The 21,242-nt window shown below is 49.5% G+C and overlaps 22 non-coding genes and 2 pseudogenes across 22 annotated transcripts; all 24 read right to left on the reverse strand.

Moving 5' to 3' along the window:
* Nucleotides 1-80: 80 nt before the first annotated feature.
* Nucleotides 81-192, reverse strand: LOC127139872 (U5 spliceosomal RNA). The gene has a single exon (XR_007810233.1). It is a non-coding gene; the product is annotated as a U5 spliceosomal RNA (small nuclear RNA).
* Nucleotides 193-562: 370 nt separating this feature from the next.
* On the reverse strand, nt 563-726 carry LOC127139855 (U1 spliceosomal RNA). Its single transcript, XR_007810219.1, has one exon. It is a non-coding gene; the product is annotated as a U1 spliceosomal RNA (small nuclear RNA).
* A 562-nt stretch (nt 727-1,288) lies between these two features.
* Nucleotides 1,289-1,479, reverse strand: LOC127139867 (U2 spliceosomal RNA). The gene has a single exon (XR_007810231.1). It is a non-coding gene; the product is annotated as a U2 spliceosomal RNA (small nuclear RNA).
* A 181-nt stretch (nt 1,480-1,660) lies between these two features.
* LOC127139880 (U5 spliceosomal RNA) lies at nt 1,661-1,772 on the reverse strand. Its single transcript, XR_007810241.1, has one exon. It is a non-coding gene; the product is annotated as a U5 spliceosomal RNA (small nuclear RNA).
* Nucleotides 1,773-2,148: 376 nt separating this feature from the next.
* LOC127139857 (U1 spliceosomal RNA) lies at nt 2,149-2,313 on the reverse strand. Its single transcript, XR_007810221.1, has one exon. It is a non-coding gene; the product is annotated as a U1 spliceosomal RNA (small nuclear RNA).
* A 563-nt stretch (nt 2,314-2,876) lies between these two features.
* Nucleotides 2,877-3,067, reverse strand: LOC127139858 (U2 spliceosomal RNA). The gene has a single exon (XR_007810222.1). It is a non-coding gene; the product is annotated as a U2 spliceosomal RNA (small nuclear RNA).
* Nucleotides 3,068-3,248: 181 nt separating this feature from the next.
* LOC127139873 (U5 spliceosomal RNA) lies at nt 3,249-3,360 on the reverse strand. The gene has a single exon (XR_007810234.1). It is a non-coding gene; the product is annotated as a U5 spliceosomal RNA (small nuclear RNA).
* Nucleotides 3,361-3,727: 367 nt separating this feature from the next.
* LOC127139885 (U1 spliceosomal RNA) lies at nt 3,728-3,890 on the reverse strand. Its single transcript, XR_007810245.1, has one exon. It is a non-coding gene; the product is annotated as a U1 spliceosomal RNA (small nuclear RNA).
* A 563-nt stretch (nt 3,891-4,453) lies between these two features.
* Nucleotides 4,454-4,644, reverse strand: LOC127139859 (U2 spliceosomal RNA). Its single transcript, XR_007810223.1, has one exon. It is a non-coding gene; the product is annotated as a U2 spliceosomal RNA (small nuclear RNA).
* Nucleotides 4,645-4,825: 181 nt separating this feature from the next.
* Nucleotides 4,826-4,937, reverse strand: LOC127139874 (U5 spliceosomal RNA). Its single transcript, XR_007810235.1, has one exon. It is a non-coding gene; the product is annotated as a U5 spliceosomal RNA (small nuclear RNA).
* Nucleotides 4,938-5,311: 374 nt separating this feature from the next.
* On the reverse strand, nt 5,312-5,475 carry LOC127139854 (U1 spliceosomal RNA). The gene has a single exon (XR_007810218.1). It is a non-coding gene; the product is annotated as a U1 spliceosomal RNA (small nuclear RNA).
* An 859-nt stretch (nt 5,476-6,334) lies between these two features.
* Nucleotides 6,335-6,549, reverse strand: LOC127139871 (uncharacterized; annotated as a pseudogene).
* A 5,497-nt stretch (nt 6,550-12,046) lies between these two features.
* Nucleotides 12,047-12,236, reverse strand: LOC127139866 (U2 spliceosomal RNA). Its single transcript, XR_007810230.1, has one exon. It is a non-coding gene; the product is annotated as a U2 spliceosomal RNA (small nuclear RNA).
* Nucleotides 12,237-12,417: 181 nt separating this feature from the next.
* Nucleotides 12,418-12,529, reverse strand: LOC127139875 (U5 spliceosomal RNA). The gene has a single exon (XR_007810236.1). It is a non-coding gene; the product is annotated as a U5 spliceosomal RNA (small nuclear RNA).
* Nucleotides 12,530-12,897: 368 nt separating this feature from the next.
* On the reverse strand, nt 12,898-13,061 carry LOC127139856 (U1 spliceosomal RNA). Its single transcript, XR_007810220.1, has one exon. It is a non-coding gene; the product is annotated as a U1 spliceosomal RNA (small nuclear RNA).
* Nucleotides 13,062-13,625: 564 nt separating this feature from the next.
* LOC127139863 (U2 spliceosomal RNA) lies at nt 13,626-13,816 on the reverse strand. The gene has a single exon (XR_007810227.1). It is a non-coding gene; the product is annotated as a U2 spliceosomal RNA (small nuclear RNA).
* Nucleotides 13,817-13,997: 181 nt separating this feature from the next.
* On the reverse strand, nt 13,998-14,109 carry LOC127139877 (U5 spliceosomal RNA). The gene has a single exon (XR_007810238.1). It is a non-coding gene; the product is annotated as a U5 spliceosomal RNA (small nuclear RNA).
* Nucleotides 14,110-14,482: 373 nt separating this feature from the next.
* LOC127139865 (U1 spliceosomal RNA) lies at nt 14,483-14,646 on the reverse strand. Its single transcript, XR_007810229.1, has one exon. It is a non-coding gene; the product is annotated as a U1 spliceosomal RNA (small nuclear RNA).
* A 562-nt stretch (nt 14,647-15,208) lies between these two features.
* On the reverse strand, nt 15,209-15,399 carry LOC127139860 (U2 spliceosomal RNA). Its single transcript, XR_007810224.1, has one exon. It is a non-coding gene; the product is annotated as a U2 spliceosomal RNA (small nuclear RNA).
* Nucleotides 15,400-15,580: 181 nt separating this feature from the next.
* Nucleotides 15,581-15,692, reverse strand: LOC127139878 (U5 spliceosomal RNA). Its single transcript, XR_007810239.1, has one exon. It is a non-coding gene; the product is annotated as a U5 spliceosomal RNA (small nuclear RNA).
* Nucleotides 15,693-16,067: 375 nt separating this feature from the next.
* Nucleotides 16,068-16,231, reverse strand: LOC127139876 (U1 spliceosomal RNA). The gene has a single exon (XR_007810237.1). It is a non-coding gene; the product is annotated as a U1 spliceosomal RNA (small nuclear RNA).
* A 563-nt stretch (nt 16,232-16,794) lies between these two features.
* Nucleotides 16,795-16,985, reverse strand: LOC127139862 (U2 spliceosomal RNA). The gene has a single exon (XR_007810226.1). It is a non-coding gene; the product is annotated as a U2 spliceosomal RNA (small nuclear RNA).
* Nucleotides 16,986-17,166: 181 nt separating this feature from the next.
* On the reverse strand, nt 17,167-17,279 carry LOC127139882 (U5 spliceosomal RNA). The gene has a single exon (XR_007810242.1). It is a non-coding gene; the product is annotated as a U5 spliceosomal RNA (small nuclear RNA).
* Nucleotides 17,280-17,659: 380 nt separating this feature from the next.
* LOC127139869 (uncharacterized) lies at nt 17,660-17,896 on the reverse strand (annotated as a pseudogene).
* Nucleotides 17,897-21,242: the final 3,346 nt, after the last annotated feature.

Genomic DNA, 21,242 nt, shown 5'->3' on the forward strand with positions numbered 1-21,242 from the left:
CCCCACCCAGTCTCCCCACTTTGCCACCCCTGGTTCTTAGCGGAGACAGCCGTTTGACTTTTCACACACTCAAAGGGCTCAGCCTTACGGCCAAACCTACCAAAAATAGCTTAAACTCGTTGGCGTTCCTCTCCACGGAAGTCTTTAGTAAAAGGCGAAAGACTTGTGCGTTATGAAGAGAAACCAGAGTCAGTACGGCCTTCGCCTTGAGGGCAGCCGAGAACCCCAGTCGTCCAGCCACCACCGTCACGGTAGGCCTCTCTTTGCGCCTGCCGCGTTCCAAATCCCAGATCGCACCCGTCAGCTACCCTGCCCGTACTGTCACATGCGCTATCCAATGGGGTTTGCGGAGGGTTAGGCTTAGGCGGAAAGCCCCGCCTTTGGGGGCGGGGCGGGGGCTGGGGCATGTGTGCTTGTAACATACAGAAACGCCCACCAATCGTCACGGCCCGACAACAGCACCGACTCTGCAGTCGTAAAACTGGCATAGTTGGCAGCACGCTTTCACGCTTACGAGTAAAAGAAGCTACCCGGGACACCTTGTTTTCCTTTGACGTAGCGGTCAGGGAGAGCGCGAACGCAGTCCCCCACTACCAGAAATTATGCAGTCGAGACTCCCACATTTGGGGAATTCGCAGGGGTCAGCGCAACCGGAGTGCAATGGCTGAGCCTCGCCCTGGGTGAACCACCTTCTTGATCATGGTATCTCCCCTGCCAGGTAAGTATGAGTTGGAGTTGTCAGAGACGGTGGGGTCGGTTCCAGACACAGCACCCTGGCTGATGGTGGCCACACTGCACAATGCCAGAGTTCGGCGACATCAGCATTAGCTGACCCTCATCTGAGGCTTGTCCCCGAGGCGTTGCAAGCACTATACTGCAGTTTGACAAAGTTGCGCGGTGCACAAACTTTGCTGGTTTTATTGACTTTTCTCACCGGTCGGAGCTCGGCCCAGACAAACTGGAATGTGCCTGTTTTTTTTCAAAAAACAGTAATGCATAAGCCGTGTATGCTCCCGTCTCTAAAGGTCTGTTGGACACGTTATCCCCTTATATAGAGAGAACTGCTTACTTTACCTTCTTTTCCAGCTGCAAAAGAGAGACGGTACACCCTGATCAACCTCCGGGGAAGGGAAAAATCAAGAGTGCACCACTAAGCGTACGACTCAGTAACCGCATCAGGGCTTTGAGCAACTTGTACCCTATCGATAAAGGAATGTGAGAAAAGCAAGGGACTCCCCTGGAAAAAACACCCCCCACAAAACTCTATAGTTACATTGCACGTTTCCAGAGAATGTGCACCGTACCTGGAGGTAATGCAATACCGGGTCGATGCGTGGAGTGGAAGGAGCAAGCCCCCGTTCCGGCTCCCTGATCCAAAAATCAATTTAATATATGGTCCCCGGGTAGGGACGTATCAGATATTAAACTGATAAGAACAGATACTACACTTGATCTTAGCCAAAAGGCCGAAGAAGCGATGAGTCCAAAGCGTTTCGTGTTCCGTCCAAGCTCCTTGGCACGATCCTCTCTTGTCACGGTGCCCTGTTTTCAAGCCAGCCTAACAATGGCTGCTGCTTAGCACCCCCACCCAGTCTCCCCACTTTGCACCCTGGTTCTTAGCGGAGACAGCCGTTTGACTTTTCACACACTCAAAGGGCTCAGCCTTACGGCCAAACCTACCAAAAATAGCTTAAACTCCTTGGCGTTCCTCTCCACGGAAGTCTTTAGTAAAAGGCGAAAGACTTGTGCGTTATGAAGAGAAACCAGAGTCAGTACGGCCTTCGCCTTGAGGGCAGCCGAGAACCCCCAGTCGTCCCAGCCACCACCGTTCACGGTAGGCCTCTCTTTGCGCCTGCCGCGTTCCAAATCCCAGATCGCACCCGTCAGCTACCCTGCCCCGTACTGTCACATGCGCTATCCAATGGGGTTTGCGGAGGGTTAGGCTTAGGCGGAAAGCCCCGACTTTGGGGGGCGGGGCGGGGGCTGGGGCATGTGTGCTTGTAACATACAGAAACGCCCCACCAATCGTCACGGCCCGACAACAGCACCGACTCTGCAGTCGTAAAACTGGCATAGTTGGCAGCACGCTTTCACGCTTACGAGTAAAAGAAGCTACCCGGGACACCTTGTTTTCCTTTGACGTAGCGGTCAGGGAGAGCGCGAACGCAGTCCCCCACTACCAGAAATTATGCAGTCGAGACTCCCACATTTGGGGAATTCGCAGGGTCAGCGCAACCCGGAGTGCAATGGCTGAGCCTCGCCCCTGGGTGAACCACCTTCTTGATCATGGTATCTCCCCTGCCAGGTAAGTATGAGTTGGAGTTGTCAGAGACGGTGGGGTCGGTTCCAGACACAGCACCCTGGCTGATGGTGGCCACACTGCACAATGCCAGAGTTCGGCGACATCAGCATTAGCTGACCCTCATCTGAGGCTTGTCCCCGAGGCGTTGCAAGCACTATACTGCAGTTTGACAAAGTTGCGGCGGTGCACAAACTTTGCTGGTTTTATTGACTTTTCTCACCGGTCGGAGCTCGGCCCAGACAAACTGGAATGTGCCTGTTTTTTTTCAAAAAACAGTAATGCATAAGCCGTGTATGCTCCCGTCTCTAAAGGTCTGTTGGACACGTTATCCCCTTATATAGAGAGAACTGCTTACTTTACCTTCTTTTCCAGCTGCAAAAGAGAGACGGTACACCCTGATCAACCTCCGGGGAAGGGAAAAATCAAGAGTGCACCACTAAGCGTACGACTCAGTAACCGCATCAGGGCTTTGAGCAACTTGTACCCTATCGATAAAGGAATGTGAGAAAAGCAAGGGACTCCCCTGGAAAAAACACCCCCCACAAAACTCTATAGTTACATTGCACGTTTCCAGAGAATGTGCACCGTACCTGGAGGTAATGCAATACCGGGTCGATGCGTGGAGTGGAAGGAGCAAGCCCCCGTTCCGGCTCCCTGATCCAAAAATCAATTTAATATATGGTCCCCGGGTAGGGGACGTATCAGATATTAAACTGATAAGAACAGATACTACACTTGATCTTAGCCAAAAGGCCGAGAAGCGATGAGTCCAAAGCGTTTCGTGTTCCGTCCAAGCTCTTGGCACGATCCTCTCTTGTCACGGTGCCCTGTTTTCAAGCCAGCCTAACAATGGCTGCTGCTTAGCACCCCCACCCAGTCTCCCCACTTTGCACCCCTGGTTCTTAGCGGAGACAGCCGTTTGACTTTTCACACACTCAAAGGGCTCAGCCTTACGGCCAAACCTACCAAAAATAGCTTAAACTCGTTGGCGTTCCTCTCCACGGAAGTCTTTAGTAAAAGGCGAAAGACTTGTGCGTTATGAAGAGAAACCAGAGTCAGTACGGCCTTCGCCTTGAGGGCAGCCGAGAACCCCAGTCGTCCCAGCCACCACCGTCACGGTAGGCCTCTCTTTGCGCCTGCCGCGTTCCAAATCCCAGATCGCACCCGTCAGCTACCCTGCCCCGTACTGTCACATGCGCTATCCAATGGGGTTTGCGGAGGGTTAGGCTTAGGCGGAAAGCCCCGCCTTTGGGGGGCGGGGGCGGGGGCTGGGGCATGTGTGCTTGTAACATACAGAAACGCCCACCAATCGTCACGGCCCGACAACAGCACCGACTCTGCAGTCGTAAAACTGGCATAGTTGGCAGCACGCTTACGAGTAAAAGAAGCTACCCGGGACACCTTGTTTTCCTTTGACGTAGCGGTCAGGGGAGAGCGCGAACGCAGTCCCCCACTACCAGAAATTATGCAGTCGAGACTCCCACATTTGGGAATTCGCAGGGGTCAGCGCAACCGGAGTGCAATGGCTGAGCCTCGCCCTGGGTGAACCACCTTCTTGATCATGGTATCTCCCCTGCCAGGTAAGTATGAGTTGGAGTTGTCAGAGACGGTGGGGTCGGTTCCAGACACAGCACCCTGGCTGATGGTGGCCACACTGCACAATGCCAGAGTTCGGCGACATCAGCATTAGCTGACCCTCATCTGAGGCTTGTCCCCGAGGCGTTGCAAGCACTATACTGCAGTTTGACAAAGTTGCGCGGTGCACAAACTTTGCTGGTTTTATTGACTTTTCTCACCGGTCGGAGCTCGGCCCAGACAAACTGGAATGTGCCTGTTTTTTTTCAAAAAACAGTAATGCATAAGCCGTGTATGCTCCCGTCTCTAAAGGTCTGTTGGACACGTTATCCCCTTATATAGAGGGAACTGCTTACTTTACCTTCTTTTCCAGCTGCAAAAGAGAGACGGTACACCCTGATCAACCTCCGGGGAAGGGAAAAATCAAGAGTGCACCACTAAGCGTACGACTCAGTAACCGCATCAGGGCTTTGAGCAACTTGTACCCTATCGATAAAGGAATGTGAGAAAAGCAAGGGACTCCCCTGGAAAAAAACACCCCCCACAAAACTCTATAGTTACATTGCACGTTTCCAGAGAATGTGCACCGTACCTGGAGGTAATGCAATACCGGGTCGATGCGTGGAGTGGAAGGAGCAAGCCCCCGTTCCGGCTCCCTGATCCAAAAATCAATTTAATATATGGTCCCCGGGTAGGGGACGTATCAGATATTAAACTGATAAGAACAGATACTACACTTGATCTTAGCCAAAAGGCCGAGAAGCGATGAGTCCAAAGCGTTTCGTGTTCCGTCCAAGCTCTTGGCACGATCCTCTCTTGTCACGGTGCCCTGTTTTCAAGCCAGCCTAACAATGGCTGCTGCTTAGCACCCCCACCCAGTCTCCCCACTTTGCACCCCTGGTTCTTAGCGGAGACAGCCGTTTGACTTTTCACACACTCAAAGGGCTCAGCCTTACGGCCAAACCTACCAAAAATAGCTTAAACTCGTTGGCGTTCCTCTCCACGGAAGTCTTTAGTAAAAGGCGAAAGACTTGTGCGTTATGAAGAGAAACCAGAGTCAGTACGGCCTTCGCCTTGAGGGCAGCCGAGAACCCCAGTCGTCCCAGCCACCACCGTCACGGTAGGCCTCTCTTTGCGCCTGCCGCGTTCCAAATCCCAGATCGCACCCGTCAGCTACCCTGCCCCGTACTGTCACATGCGCTATCCAATGGGGTTTGCGGAGGGTTAGGCTTAGGCGGAAAGCCCCGCCTTTGGGGGGCGGGGCGGGGGCTGGGGCATGTGTGCTTGTAACATACAGAAACGCCCACCAATCGTCACGGCCCGACAACAGCACCGACTCTGCAGTCGTAAAACTGGCATAGTTGGCAGCACGCTTTCACGCTTACGAGTAAAAGAAGCTACCCGGGACACCTTGTTTTCCTTTGACGTAGCGGTCAGGGGAGAGCGCGAACGCAGTCCCCCACTACCAGAAATTATGCAGTCGAGACTCCCACATTTGGGGAATTCGCAGGGGTCAGCGCAACCGGAGTGCAATGGCTGAGCCTCGCCCTGGGTGAACCACCTTCTTGATCATGGTATCTCCCCTGCCAGGTAAGTATGAGTTGGAGTTGTCAGAGACGGTGGGGTCGGTTCCAGACACAGCACCCTGGCTGATGGTGGCCACACTGCACAATGCCAGAGTTCGGCGACATCAGCATTAGCTGACCCTCATCTGAGGCTTGTCCCCGAGGCGTTGCAAGCACTATACTGCAGTTTGACAAAGTTGCGCGGTGCACAAACTTTGCTGGTTTTATTGACTTTTCTCACCGGTCGGAGCTCGGCCCAGACAAACTGGAATGTGCCTGTTTTTTTTCAAAAAACAGTAATGCATAAGCCGTGTATGCTCCCGTCTCTAAAGGTCTGTTGGACACGTTATCCCTTATATAGAGAGAACTGCTTACTTTACCTTCTTTTCCAGCTGCAAAAGAGAGACGGTACACCCTGATCAACCTCCGGGGAAGGGAAAAATCAAGAGTGCACCACTAAGCGTACGATCAGTAACCGCATCAGGGCTTTGAGCAACTTGTACCCTATCGATAAAGGAATGTGAGAAAAGCAAGGACTCCCTGGAAAAAACACCCACAAACTCTATGTTACATTCAAAAAACAGTAATGCACGTTAATCCAGTAGATATGCTGCACCGTACTCTGAAGAGGTACTGCAATTTGGACCACGGTTGATCCGACCTGCGTTGGAGTATGAGAGGAGCAAGCCTGGCTTACCTACTTTACCTTTCAGCTGCAAAAGAGACGGTACCCTGATCAACCTCCGGAAGGAAAATCAAGAGTGCACACTAGCGTACGACTCAGTAACGCACAGGGCTTGAGCAATTGTACCTATCAAAAGAAGTGAGAAAAGCAAGGGACTCCCCTGAAAAACACCCCCACAAAACTCTATAGTTACATTGCACGTTTCAGAGAATGTGCACCGTACCTGAGGTAATGCAATACCGGGTCGATGGTGGAGTGAAGGAGCAAGCCCCCGTTCCGGCTCCCTGATCCAAAAATCAATTTAATATATGGTCCCCGGGTAGGGACGTATCAGATATTAAACTGATAAGAACAGATTTTTTTTTTTTTTTTTTTTTTTTTTCTCTTTATTGATACTCATTTCCATTTTCCATAGAAACTTTTGCATAATTAAAAAAAATACACCCTACATCAAAATACAACTTGTCAACAATTGTGGATAATCTGTAAAATCATAGTTAAGACAATGAAAACAGTACTTTTAAGAGGTTTTACAGATTAAAAAAAAAAACAACAAAGTTGTAAAGGAATATTTTAAAAGGGAGTGTATTTGTTAAAAGGTTCTCTTGTGCAGGAGCAGGGTGAGTCCCTACCCAGGGTTACTCACTCCGCTCCTCCAAACAGTAAGTCTCTCAGGATCCTGTCCTGGTGCTCATAGGAGATCCCCGCCCTCTCGCTCCTTCCCACCTTCCTCTCCCGGAGAGCCAGGCCGCCGCTGCTTTGACCTTTTCCCGTGTAGCTCCGGCTCCTTCGTCCGAATGGGCACAGAGGCGATTCTTCTTTGTGGCTGTGTCCTAGGCCTGCCGCCTGCAGCTTCGGCCACTTGGACCGTCGCTGCGGCCATCCGGATCACAGCCACGGGGGGCATCTGCATGTGCTTCCTTACCAGCAAGTTTCTGGAGGTCCACATGGCGTCTTTGATGGCGGCCAGGGTGAGCCACTGCTTGGCAAAGTCGTCTTTTTGATTGCTTCCTGGCTCACCCCATAGAGCACCAGCTGTGCTGTAAGGACCTCCCTTGCTGGCAAGTACGGGAATTGTAAGGAGCCGGCCATTGCCCACTGGTCTACGGCAGCGCTGCACTCCCAGAGCAGATGCCTCACCGACTCAGGCGCACCACAACCAGGTCGAGGTTGAGAGCGCCGACATGCCCCGGGAGTGCATGACGGACCTGACCGGGAGGATCTCGTGAGCCACCATCCATGACAGGTCCCGGAGTCTGTTTGGAAGAGCGGGGTGGTTGACGTTGCGCCAAACTGTTGAGGGCTGGCCTAATGGAAGCCCGCGCACTGGACTCACTGGTTCCTGCTCCTGCACAACAGAAATCAACACACGGTGATTGGCTAAAACTTGCAGCTCCTCCTGCTCCAGGTTAAAATGCTTTAAAAACTTCTGAATAAAAGCATAGGCTGGTGGCAGGTTAAAGGACACAGGTACTTTAAGATCAGTGGGTAAAATCTTCAGTCTTTTGAGATAAGAACCCATCCAGAATCGTGTCATTGCTGTGGTCTTAGGGTTTCTGGATGGGTCTGTAGCATATTTCACGTATAGCGCGACGTATCGGCTTCCTAAAAACAAGTGTAGGTCAGGTACTCCTTTTCCCCCTTTTTCTTTTGGCCTCCTCATCACGTCTCTCCTCAGTCTTTCCCACTTGGAGCCCCACAAAAAGTAAAAGATGGCTCGGTCAAGATCTAAAAGCACTCTCCTAGGAGGGATAAAAACGGAACTGATCAGTAAAAGCAAGGGTAAAATCACTGCTTTGATGATTAAAACCTTCCCTTCAATGGTCAGTCCTCTAAGTCCCCAGTATCCTAGTCTTTGCCTTACTTTTCCTACCACGTCTGGCCAATTTGTTTTCCCTCCCCCCTCCTTGTCAAATTTGACCCCCAGTATTCTCTGGTCAGTCTGTGTCACAGTCAGGGGGAGTCCTGTCATTTCAGTCGCCGTCCATGGCCCATAAAGTTGGGCTTGGGTCTTGCCTCTGTTGAGTTTTGACCCAGAGGCCCATCCAAACCAGTCAGTCAAGTCCAGCGTCCTGTTGACAGATAAAAGGTCGGTGCATAAAACGTTCACGTCGTCCATGTATAAAACGCATTTAGTCTGAAGTCCCCCGCTCCCTGGGATTCCGATCCCATTGATTCGTTGGTCCCTTCTCAAGATCTGCGCCAGAGGTTCTATACAGATGACATAGAGGAGGGCAGATAACGGACAGCCCTGACGAACACCGCAGTTAATATCCACTGCTTTTGTCAGGTGCCCGTTAATAACAAATCTGCTGGTGATGCTCCGGTACAGCAATCCCACCCAAGCTATAAACCTTTCTGGAAATCCCATTTTTTGCAGTACCCGAAAGAGGTACTGGTGCGAGACCCGATCGAAGGCTTTTTCAAAATCTAAATTTAGTACTATTAGCCTGATGTTTCTGTCTCTCGCGTAACAGATGGTGTCTCGGATCAGTACGAGGCTGTCGGTGATCTTCCTCCCCGGAATGGCGCAGGCTTGATCTGGGTGAATCACCTCTTCTAAAAATCCAGACATACGTGAGGCTAAAAGTTTGCTAAAAAGTTTGCAGTCAAAGTTTAAAAGAGTGATAGGTCTCCAGTTCTTCAAATCAGTCTTATCTTTGGCCTTGTGAAGGAGAGTCACTATCCCTATTCTAAAACTGTCAGGAAGTCGGTCTAGTCGTTCAAAACCCATAAAAACAGCAAGCAAATCAGGTGCTAAAATGTCCCAAAATGTCAAATAAAATTCCAGGGGAAGTCCATCTTGTCCTGGGGACTTCCCCTTCTTAAAACCTGTGATGCATTTATTTAACTCTAAAATCGTAAAATCTTGGGTTAAAAGCACGCTGCTTTCTACTGTCCCGGTAATGAGGTTTAAAACTTCTGTCATGGTGTCTTTTTCAATAGGTTTCCTTTGGTACAATTTTTCATAGTAGTTTTCAACAACTTGTTTAATTTCTTCTATTGTTTCTACTGTGCACCCATTTTCTTTTGTTAGTTTACAAACCGTTCCCCTTTTATTTATGATTTTCTTAAAAAAATACCTTGTGCACTTTTCCCCCTCTTCAATTTCTTGTTCCCTGCTTCTTAAAATGACACCTTTACTTTTGGTTTCTGCTAAAACCGACATCTCTGTTTTGACTTGTTTTATTTCCTCACTAAAATCCATTCCGCATTGTTGTAGTTTAAAATAGCGTTGTAGTCGTTTCTGCAGTCCCATCATGCGTCTATTTTCCCTACTCTTTTTTCTCTTCCCTGCCTGTCTAAAAAAAGTCTGGGTCTTTTCCTTCACCATTTCCCACCAGTGTGCGCATGTGTCGTAAAAGTCTTGAAGGGTCTGCCACTCTCTGTACTGCTCCCTGTATTGGTTGACTAAAACCTGGTCTTCTAAAAGGGAGCAGTTGAGTTTCCACAGACCACTTCCTGATGTCACACCCGAAGAGAGCGAAAGGGTGCAGGAAAGCATCAGGTGATCGGAAAAGAAAACAGGGGTCAATCTAGCATCGGTTGGTGGGCAGTCCCGTGTAAAAATATAGTCTATGCGAGAGGCTCTGGTGCCATCACCACTGAACCAGGTGAAGCCCTCCTCTCTAGGATGCATGGTTTTAAAACAGTCCTGAATTTTAAAATCCCTGCATATGCCCTGTAGTAAAAGTGATGCTTTATCAACTTTAAAATCTTGCCCTCCTCTTTTCCTGTCTTTCCTGCTTAAAATACAATTAAAATCACCCCCTACAACTAAAGGTTCCCTACCTAGCATGTGGAACTGCAGTTCTTCTAAAAGGTCATACCTGTCATTCCTGTCATTAAAGCCATAAATATTTAAGAGATTAAAATCCCTTCTCCTAAAAGTCAAGTGTGCTAAAAGTGCCCGACCATTTCTCACCACAGTGCTGCCCTTCACCAGAACCTTAGGATTTTGATTAAAATGGCCACTCCATCATTTTTGTTGTAATTTGATCCACTCCATATTGATGTATATGGCCACAACTCCTCCCACTGTCTGTAGTGTTTTAAAAACGGAATGCCACATTCCTGTATTAAAAACACATCTGACTTAAAGGAAACAAGATAGGATAAAATACTCTGGGCTCTAACTCGCGACTTCACACTTCTCACATTGACGGTTGAGAAGGTGAGAGTCATGAGTATGGTTAAAAACAACAGGTATGAAATTTTAAAAGGACTATACAAGGAATTTCAGAGATAAAATGGCAGTCAGATAATCTGCTGTGAATGGAGCTCTTCCTTCACTCTTACAGGTGAAGAGTAAGGGGGTTTAGCTCCAGTCCCCGGATGGACTCTGGGGGTTGGTCTAGGCTGCAACCTTGCATTTAGTTTTGAGTCCTTAGGGGTTGATTGCAGAGCTATTGTTAAAAATGAGACCTCATTTGGTGAATCGGAGGGGAAGACTCTGGGCTCCTCCACAGATGAACTGTCTGAGAGAGTCCCAACTCTTCCCCTCTTCTCTGAGAATACAGGAGACTCAGAGGACAATTCTGATGCCAGCCTCTTTGTTTGCTGGGCGTTGGGGGGGAGGCATCCTCGCTATCAGTCTGCAATTGGCCTTCCTCATTATCTGAACTAGCTCCGCCCTCTACCTGCATTGCCCCATCCTCTCCAGAACTCTCTGTTGATGGGGCTGTTGCAGGCCCCTCCCTTTCTCCCGCCTCATCTGATTCCACTCCTCCAATCACAGGATTTGGCGGGAGATTTGAATTTTCCGGCCCAGCCTCTTCAATTAGCTCTCTAACTGCCTGGCCTGGTCCACCATTTTGCCCACTTGCTTTTGCTGCCTTTACTTTGTTGGCAAAAGATTTGGGGCAATCTCTGAAGAGGTGGTTTGATTCTCCACATAGATTGCATTTTCTGCCATTGGTGCACTCCTCAAAGGTGTGCCCAATTTCTCTGCATTTCCCACAGACAGTCTGCTGACAAGCTTCGGCCAGGTGCCCGTGCTCACCACACTTGCGGCAGAGCTTGGGCTGACCCTGGTAATGGATGTAGCCCCTGTTTTCTCCCAGAACTATCATGGATGGCAGATGTTTTAGGCCTTGGAAGCCCTGGGGGTCCTGCCATTGTTGAATGGGGACCCTCCAAGCGCAGTTCCAAATGCCATCCTCATCTCTCACTTTGGTAGCCTGGCCTTTAACAGTGCAATATCTTCCCAGCCACAAACAAATGTCCTCTGCATTCACTGTTTCATTGAACATTCTGACAATAACCGTTTTTAAGGCATTGTCAGTCAGTTTCTCCACACTGAAGGCAGAAAACTGGGGTTTAACATTTTCAAAACGTGTCCAAAACTCTCTTAGCAGAGCTGCTGAACGGAAACTCACATCAAAGCCTTTACCAAAAGGCAAGGTCAGTATACAGTTCAGATCATTTGGTGTGAAACCCAAGGCTTTTTGGACTAGCTTCCTGGAGAAGTCCAGTCTGGACATCCCCAGGAGTTTACCCTCTCTCTCCACAAAATTTAAACGAACGCTGTGGTGCCTCCGCATGCCGGCATGGGTGGCCGACATGATGGAGGCACCACAAGCTAAAAAAGTGCTGAAAACAATAAAACCAGTAAAAGATCAATCCGACAAGTAAGAATAATGAAAAACAATAAATAACACAAGAGACAAAGAGTACTTACCTGATCGGCCTGGTCAAGATGTTACAACCTGCAGAGAACAGGTAAAATAGCTCTCTCAGCCAATGAATTCCTATTTGTTAAAGATTTTCAATTACTGGAAAATTGAAATGCTTTAAACAAGGAACATTTAGAAATATCCTCCCAAGCACTGATAAAACCGATGCCACGACAGACAAGTATTTTAACCACCAACAGGAGGCGATCGCAGTCTTAGCCAAAAGACCGAGAAGCGTTTCCAGAGAACGTGCACCGTACCTGGAGGTAATGCAATACCGGGTCGATGCGTGGAGTGGAAGGAGCAAGCCCCCGTTCCGGCTCCCTGATCCAAAAATCAATTTAATATATGGTCCCCGGGTAGGGACGTATCAGATATTAAACTGATAAGAACAGATACTACACTTGATCTTAGCCAAAAGGCCGAGAAGCGATGAGTCCAAAGCGTTTCGTGTTCCGTCCAAGCTCTTGGCACGATCCTCTCTTGTCACGGTGCCCTGTTTTCAAGCCAGCCTAACAATGGCTGCTGCTTAGCACCCCCACCCAGTCTCCCCACTTTGCACCCCTGGTTCTTAGCGGAGACAGCCGTTTGACTTTTCACACACTCAAAGGGCTCAGCCTTACGGCCAAACCTACCAAAAATAGCTTAAACTCGTTGGCGTTCCTCTCCACGGAAGTCTTTAGTAAAAGGCGAAAGACTTGTGCGTTATGAAGAGAAACCAGAGTCAGTACGGCCTTCGCCTTGAGGGCAGCCGAGAACCCCAGTCGTCCCAGCCACCACCGTCACGGTAGGCCTCTCTTTGCGCCTGCCACGTTCCAAATCCCAGATCGCACCCGTCAGCTACCCTGCCCCGTACTGTCACATGCGCTATCCAATGGGGTTTGCGGAGGGTTAGGCTTAGGCGGAAAGCCCCGCCTTTGGGGGGCGGGGGCGGGGCATGTGTGCTTGTAACATACAGAAACGCCCACCAATCGTCACGGCCCGACAACAGCACCGACTCTGCAGTCGTAAAACTGGCATAGTTGGCAGCACGCTTTCACGCTTACGAGTAAAAGAAGCTACCCGGGACACCTTGTTTTCCTTTGACGTAGCGGTCAGGGGAGAGCGCGAACGCAGTCCCCCACTACCAGAAATTATGCAGTCGAGACTCCCACATTTGGGGAATTCGCAGGGGTCAGCGCAACCGGAGTGCAATGGCTGAGCCTCGCTCTGGGTGAACCACCTTCTTGATCATGGTATCTCCCCTGCCAGGTAAGTATGAGTTGGAGTTGTCAGAGACGGTGGGGTCGGTTCCAGACACAGCACCCTGGCTGATGGTGGCCACACTGCACAATGCCAGAGTTCGGCGACATCAGCATTAGCTGACCCTCATCTGAGGCTTGTCCGCCGAGGCGTTGCAAGCACTATACTGCAGTTTGACAAAGTTGCGCGGTGCACAAACTTTGCTGGTTTTATTGACTTTTCTCACCGGTCGGAGCTCGGCCCAGACAAACTGGAATGTGCCTGTTTTTTTTTCAAAAAACAGTAATGCATAAGCCGTGTATGCTCCCGTCTCTAAAGGTCTGTTGGACACGTTATCCCCTTCTATAGAGGGAACTGCTTACTTTACCTTCTTTTCCAGCTGCAAAAGAGAGACGGTACACCCTGATCAACCTCCGGGGAAGGGAAAAATCAAGAGTGCACCACTAAGCGTACGACTCAGTAACCGCATCAGGGCTTTGAGCAACTTGTACCCTATCGATAAAGGAATGTGAGAAAAGCAAGGGACTCCCCTGGAAAAAACACCCCCCACAAAACTCTATAGTTACATTGCACGTTTCCAGAGAATGTGCACCGTAGCTGGAGGTAATGCAATACCGGGTCGATGCGTGGAGTGGAAGGAGCAAGCCCCCGTTCCGGCTCCCTGATCCAAAAATCAATTTAATATATGGTCCCCGGGTAGGGGACGTATCAGATATTAAACTGATAAGAACAGATACTACACTTGATCTTAGCCAAAAGGCCGAGAAGCGATGAGTCCAAAGCGTTTCGTGTTCCGTCCAAGCTCTTGGCACGATCCTCTCTTGTCACGGTGCCCTGTTTTCAAGCCAGCCTAACAATGGCTGCTGCTTAGCACCCCCACCCAGTCTCCCCACTTTGCACCCCTGGTTCTTAGCGGAGACAGCCGTTTGACTTTTCACACACTCAAAGGGCTCAGCCTTACGGCCAAACCTACCAAAAATAGCTTAAACTCGTTGGCGTTCCTCTCCACGGAAGTCTTTAGTAAAAGGCGAAAGACTTGTGCGTTATGAAGAGAAACCAGAGTCAGTACGGCCTTCGCCTTGAGGGCAGCCGAGAACCCCAGTCGTCCCAGCCACCACCGTCACGGTAGGCCTCTCTTTGCGCCTGCCGCGTTCCAAATCCCAGATCGCACCCGTCAGCTACCCTGCCCCGTACTGTCACATGCGCTATCCAATGGGGTTTGCGGAGGGTTAGGCTTAGGCGGAAAGCCCCGCCTTTGGGGGGCGGGGGCGGGGATGGGCATGTGTGCTTGTAACATACAGAAACGCCCACCAATCGTTACGGCCCGACAACAGCACCGACTCTGCAGTCGTAAAACTGGCATAGTTGGCAGCACGCTTTCACGCTTACGAGTAAAAGAAGCTACCCGGGACACCTTGTTTTCCTTTGACGTAGCGGTCAGGGGAGAGCGCGAACGCAGTCCCCCACTACCAGAAATTATGCAGTCGAGACTCCCACATTTGGGGAATTCGCAGGGGTCAGCGCAACCGGAGTGCAATGGCTGAGCCTCGCCCTGGGTGAACCACCTTCTTGATCATGGTATCTCCCCTGCCAGGTAAGTATGAGTTGGAGTTGTCAGAGACGGTGGGGTCGGTTCCAGACACAGCACCCTGGCTGATGGTGGCCACACTGCACAATGCCAGAGTTCGGCGACATCAGCATTAGCTGACCCTCATCTGAGGCTTGTCCCCGAGGCGTTGCAAGCACTATACTGCAGTTTGACAAAGTTGCGCGGTGCACAAACTTTGCTGGTTTTATTGACTTTTCTCACCGGTCGGAGCTCGGCCCAGACAAACTGGAATGTGCCTGTTTTTTTTCAAAAAACAGTAATGCATAAGCCGTGTATGCTCCCGTCTCTAAAGGTCTGTTGGACACGTTATCCCCTTCTATAGAGGGAACTGCTTACTTTACCTTCTTTTCCAGCTGCAAAAGAGAGACGGTACACCCTGATCAACCTCCGGGGAAGGGAAAAATCAAGAGTGCACCACTAAGCGTACGACTCAGTAACCGCATCAGGGCTTTGAGCAACTTGTACCCTATCGATAAAGGAATGTGAGAAAAGCAAGGGACTCCCCTGGAAAAAACACCCCCCACAAAACTCTATAGTTACATTGCACGTTTCCAGAGAATGTGCACCGTACCTGGAGGTAATGCAATACCGGGTCGATGCGTGGAGTGGAAGGAGCAAGCCCCCGTTCCGGCTCCCTGATCCAAAAATCAATTTAATATATGGTCCCCGGGTAGGGGACGTATCAGATATTAAACTGATAAGAACAGATACTACACTTGATCTTAGCCAAAAGGCCGAGAAGCGATGAGTCCAAAGCGTTTCGTGTTCCGTCCAAGCTCTTGGCACGATCCTCTCTTGTCACGGTGCCCTGTTTTCAAGCCAGCCTAACAATGGCTGCTGCTTAGCACCCCCACCCAGTCTCCCCACTTTGCACCCCTGGTTCTTAGCGGAGACAGCCGTTTGACTTTTCACACACTCAAAGGGCTCAGCCTTACGGCCAAACCTACCAAAAATAGCTTAAACTCGTTGGCGTTCCTCTCCACGGAAGTCTTTAGTAAAAGGCGAAAGACTTGTGCGTTATGAAGAGAAACCAGAGTCAGTACGGCCTTCGCCTTGAGGGCAGCCGAGAACCCCAGTCGTCCCAGCCACCACCGTCACGGTAGGCCTCTCTTTGCGCCTGCCGCGTTCCAAATCCCAGATCGCACCCGTCAGCTACCCTGCCCCGTACTGTCACATGCGCTATCCAATGGGGTTTGCGGAGGGTTAGGCTTAGGCGGAAAGCCCCGCCTTTGGGGGGCGGGGGCGGGGGCTGGGGCATGTGTGCTTGTAACATACAGAAACGCCCACCAATCGTCACGGCCCGACAACAGCACCGACTCTGCAGTCGTAAAACTGGCATAGTTGGCAGCACGCTTTCACGCTTACGAGTAAAAGAAGCTACCCGGGACACCTTGTTTTCCTTTGACGTAGCGGTCAGGGGAGAGCGCGAACGCAGTCCCCCACTACCAGAAATTATGCAGTCGAGACTCCCACATTTGGGGAATTCGCAGGGGTCAGCGCAACCGGAGTGCAATGGCTGAGCCTCGCCCTGGGTGAACCACCTTCTTGATCATGGTATCTCCCCTGCCAGGTAAGTATGAGTTGGAGTTGTCAGAGACGGTGGGGTCGGTTCCAGACACAGCACCCTGGCTGATGGTGGCCACACTGCACAATGCCAGAGTTCGGCGACATCAGCATTAGCTGACCCTCATCTGAGGCTTGTCCCCGAGGCGTTGCAAGCACTATACTGCAGTTTGACAAAGTTGCGCGGTGCACAAACTTTGCTGGTTTTATTGACTTTTCTCACCGGTCGGAGCTCGGCCCAGACAAACTGGAATGTGCCTGTTTTTTTTTCAAAAAACAGTAATGCATAAGCCGTGTATGCTCCCGTCTCTAAAGGTCTGTTGGACACGTTATCCCCTTATATAGAGAGAACTGCTTACTTTACCTTCTTTTCCAGCTGCAAAAGAGAGACGGTACACCCTGATCAACCTCCGGGGAAGGGAAAAATCAAGAGTGCACCACTAAGCGTACGACTCAGTAACCGCATCAGGGCTTTGAGCAACTTGTACCCTATCGATAAAGGAATGTGAGAAAAGCAAGGGACTCCCCTGGAAAAAACACCCCCCACAAAACTCTATAGTTACATTGCACGTTTCCAGAGAATGTGCACCGTACCTGGAGGTAATGCAATACCGGGTCGATGCGTGGAGTGGAAGGAGCAAGCCCCCGTTCTGGCTCCCTGATCCAAAAATCAATTTAATATATGGTCCCCGGGTAGGGGACGTATCAGATATTAAACTGATAAGAACAGATACTACACTTGATCTTAGCCAAAAGGCCGAGAAGCGATGAGTCCAAAGCGTTTCGTGTTCCGTCCAAGCTCTTGGCACGATCCTCTCTTGTCACGGTGCCCTGTTTTCAAGCCAGCCTAACAATGGCTGCTGCTTAGCACCCCCACCCAGTCTCCCCACTTTGCACCCCTGGTTCTTAGCGGAGACAGCCGTTTGACTTTTCACACACTCAAAGGGCTCAGCCTTACGGCCAAACCTACCAAAAATAGCTTAAACTCGTTGGCGTTCCTCTCCACGGAAGTCTTTAGTAAAAGGCGAAAGACTTGTGCGTTAGTTTGCGCGGTGCACAAACTTTGCTGGTTTTATTGACTTTTCTCACCGGTCGGAGCTCGGCCCAGACAAACTGGAATGTGCCTGTTTTTTTTCAAAAAACAGTAATGCATAAGCCGTGTATGCTCCCGTCTCTAAAGGTCTGTTGGACACGTTATCCCCTTCTATAGAGGGAACTGCTTACTTTACCTTCTTTTCCAGCTGCAAAAGAGAGACGGTACACCCTGATCAACCTCCGGGGAAGGGAAAAATCAAGAGTGCACTACTAAGCGTACGACTCAGTAACTGCATCAGGGCTTTGAGCAACTTGTACCCTATCGATAAAGGAATGTGAGAAAAGCAAGGGACTCCCCTGGAAAAAACACCCCCCACAAAACTCTATAGTTACATTGCACGTTTCCAGAGAATGTGCACCGTACCTGGAGGTAATGCAATACCGGGTCGATGCGTGGAGTGGAAGGAGCAAGCCCCCGTTCCGGCTCCCTGATCCAAAAATCAATTTAATATATGGTCCCCGGGTAGGGGACGTATCAGATATTAAACTGATAAGAACAGATTTTTTTTTTTTTTTTTTTTTTTTTTCTCTTTATTGATACTCATTTCCATTTTCCATAGAAACTTTTGCATAATTAAAAAAAATACACCCTACATCAAAATACAACTTGTCAACAATTGTGGATAATCTGTAAAATCATAGTTAAGACAATGAAAACAGTACTTTTAAGAGGTTTTACAGATTAAAAAAAAAAAACAACAAAGTTGTAAAGGAATATTTTAAAAGGGAGTGTATTTGTTAAAAGGTTCTCTTGTGCAGGAGCAGGGTGAGTCCCTACCCAGGGTTACTCACTCCGCTCCTCCAAACAGTAAGTCTCTCAGGATCCTGTCCTGGTGCTCATAGGAGATCCCCGCCCTCTCGCTCCTTCCCACCTTCCTCTCCCGGAGAGCCAGGCCGCCGCTGCTTTGACCTTTTCCCGTGTAGCTCCGGCTCCTTCGTCCGAATGGGCACAGAGGCGATTCTTCTTTGTGGCTGTGTCCTAGGCCTGCCGCCTGCAGCTTCGGCCACTTGGACCGTCGCTGCGGCCATCCGGATCACAGCCACGGGGGGCATCTGCATGTGCTTCCTTACCAGCAAGTTTCTGGAGGTCCACATGGCGTCTTTGATGGCGGCCAGGGTGAGCCACTGCTTGGCAAAGTCGTCTTTTTTGATTGCTTCCTGGCTCACCCCATAGAGCACCAGCTGTGCTGTAAGGACCTCCCTTGCTGGCAAGTACGGGAATTGTAAGGAGCCGGCCATTGCCCACTGGTCTACGGCAGCGCTGCACTCCCAGAGCAGATGCCTCACCGACTCAGGCGCACCACAACCAGGTCGAGGTTGAGAGCGCCGACATGCCCCGGGAGTGCATGACGGACCTGACCGGGAGGATCTCGTGAGCCACCATCCATGACAGGTCCCGGAGTCTGTTTGGAAGAGCGGGGTGGTTGACGTTGCGCCAAACTGTTGAGGGCTGGCCTAATGGAAGCCCGCGCACTGGACTCACTGGTTCCTGCTCCTGCACAACAGAAATCAACACACGGTGATTGGCTAAAACTTGCAGCTCCTCCTGCTCCAGGTTAAAATGCTTTAAAAACTTCTGAATAAAAGCATAGGCTGGTGGCAGGTTAAAGGACACAGGTACTTTAAGATCAGTGGGTAAAATCTTCAGTCTTTTGAGATAAGAACCCATCCAGAATCGTGTCATTGCTGTGGTCTTAGGGTTTCTGGATGGGTCTGTAGCATATTTCACGTATAGCGCGACGTATCGGCTTCCTAAAAACAAGTGTAGGTCAGGTACTCCTTTTCCCCCTTTTTCTTTTGGCCTCCTCATCACGTCTCTCCTCAGTCTTTCCCACTTGGAGCCCCACAAAAAGTAAAAGATGGCTCGGTCAAGATCTAAAAGCACTCTCCTAGGAGGGATAAAAACGGAACTGATCAGTAAAAGCAAGGGTAAAATCACTGCTTTGATGATTAAAACCTTCCCTTCAATGGTCAGTCCTCTAAGTCCCCAGTATCCTAGTCTTTGCCTTACTTTTCCTACCACGTCTGGCCAATTTGTTTTCCCTCCCCCCTCCTTGTCAAATTTGACCCCCAGTATTCTCTGGTCAGTCTGTGTCACAGTCAGGGGGAGTCCTGTCATTTCAGTCGCCGTCCATGGCCCATAAAGTTGGGCTTGGGTCTTGCCTCTGTTGAGTTTTGACCCAGAGGCCCATCCAAACCAGTCAGTCAAGTCCAGCGTCCTGTTGACAGATAAAAGGTCGGTGCATAAAACGTTCACGTCGTCCATGTATAAAACGCATTTAGTCTGAAGTCCCCCGCTCCCTGGGATTCCGATCCCATTGATTCGTTGGTCCCTTCTCAAGATCTGCGCCAGAGGTTCTATACAGATGACATAGAGGAGGGCAGATAACGGACAGCCCTGACGAACACCGCAGTTAATATCCACTGCTTTTGTCAGGTGCCCGTTAATAACAAATCTGCTGGTGATGCTCCGGTACAGCAATCCCACCCAAGCTATAAACCTTTCTGGAAATCCCATTTTTTGCAGTACCCGAAAGAGGTACTGGTGCGAGACCCGATCGAAGGCTTTTTCAAAATCTAAATTTAGTACTATTAGCCTGATGTTTCTGTCTCTCGCGTAACAGATGGTGTCTCGGATCAGTACGAGGCTGTCGGTGATCTTCCTCCCCGGAATGGCGCAGGCTTGATCTGGGTGAATCACCTCTTCTAAAAATCCAGACATACGTGAGGCTAAAAGTTTGCAGTCAAAGTTTAAAAGAGTGATAGGTCTCCAGTTCTTCAAATCAGTCTTATCTTTGGCCTTGTGAAGGAGAGTCACTATCCCTATTCTAAAACTGTCAGGAAGTCGGTCTAGTCGTTCAAAACCCATAAAAACAGCAAGCAAATCAGGTGCTAAAATGTCCCAAAATGTCAAATAAAATTCCAGGGGAAGTCCATCTTGTCCTGGGGACTTCCCCTTCTTAAAACCTGTGATGCATTTATTTAACTCTAAAATCGTAAAATCTTGGGTTAAAAGCACGCTGCTTTCTACTGTCCCGGTAATGAGGTTTAAAACTTCTGTCATGGTGTCTTTTTCAATAGGTTTCCTTTGGTACAATTTTTCATAGTAGTTTTCAACAACTTGTTTAATTTCTTCTATTGTTTCTACTGTGCACCCATTTTCTTTTGTTAGTTTACAAACCGTTCCCCTTTTATTTATGATTTTCTTAAAAAAATACCTTGTGCACTTTTCCCCCTCTTCAATTTCTTGTTCCCTGCTTCTTAAAATGACACCTTTACTTTTGGTTTCTGCTAAAACCGACATCTCTGTTTTGACTTGTTTTATTTCCTCACTAAAATCCATTCCGCATTGTTGTAGTTTAAAATAGCGTTGTAGTCGTTTCTGCAGTCCCATCATGCGTCTATTTTCCCTACTCTTTTTTCTCTTCCCTGCCTGTCTAAAAAAAGTCTGGGTCTTTTCCTTCACCATTTCCCACCAGTGTGCGCATGTGTCGTAAAAGTCTTGAAGGGTCTGCCACTCTCTGTACTGCTCCCTGTATTGGTTGACTAAAACCTGGTCTTCTAAAAGGGAGCAGTTGAGTTTCCACAGACCACTTCCTGATGTCACACCCGAAGAGAGCGAAAGGGTGCAGGAAAGCATCAGGTGATCGGAAAAGAAAACAGGGGTCAATCTAGCATCGGTTGGTGGGCAGTCCCGTGTAAAAATATAGTCTATGCGAGAGGCTCTGGTGCCATCACCACTGAACCAGGTGAAGCCCTCCTCTCTAGGATGCATGGTTTTAAAACAGTCCTGAATTTTAAAATCCCTGCATATGCCCTGTAGTAAAAGTGATGCTTTATCAACTTTAAAATCTTGCCCTCCTCTTTTCCTGTCTTTCCTGCTTAAAATACAATTAAAATCACCCCCTACAACTAAAGGTTCCCTACCTAG

Source organism: Lates calcarifer, unplaced genomic scaffold (assembly GCF_001640805.2).
Source record: "Lates calcarifer isolate ASB-BC8 unplaced genomic scaffold, TLL_Latcal_v3 _unitig_2235_quiver_2643, whole genome shotgun sequence".
In the NCBI taxonomy this organism is placed as follows: Eukaryota; Metazoa; Chordata; class Actinopteri; family Centropomidae; genus Lates; species Lates calcarifer.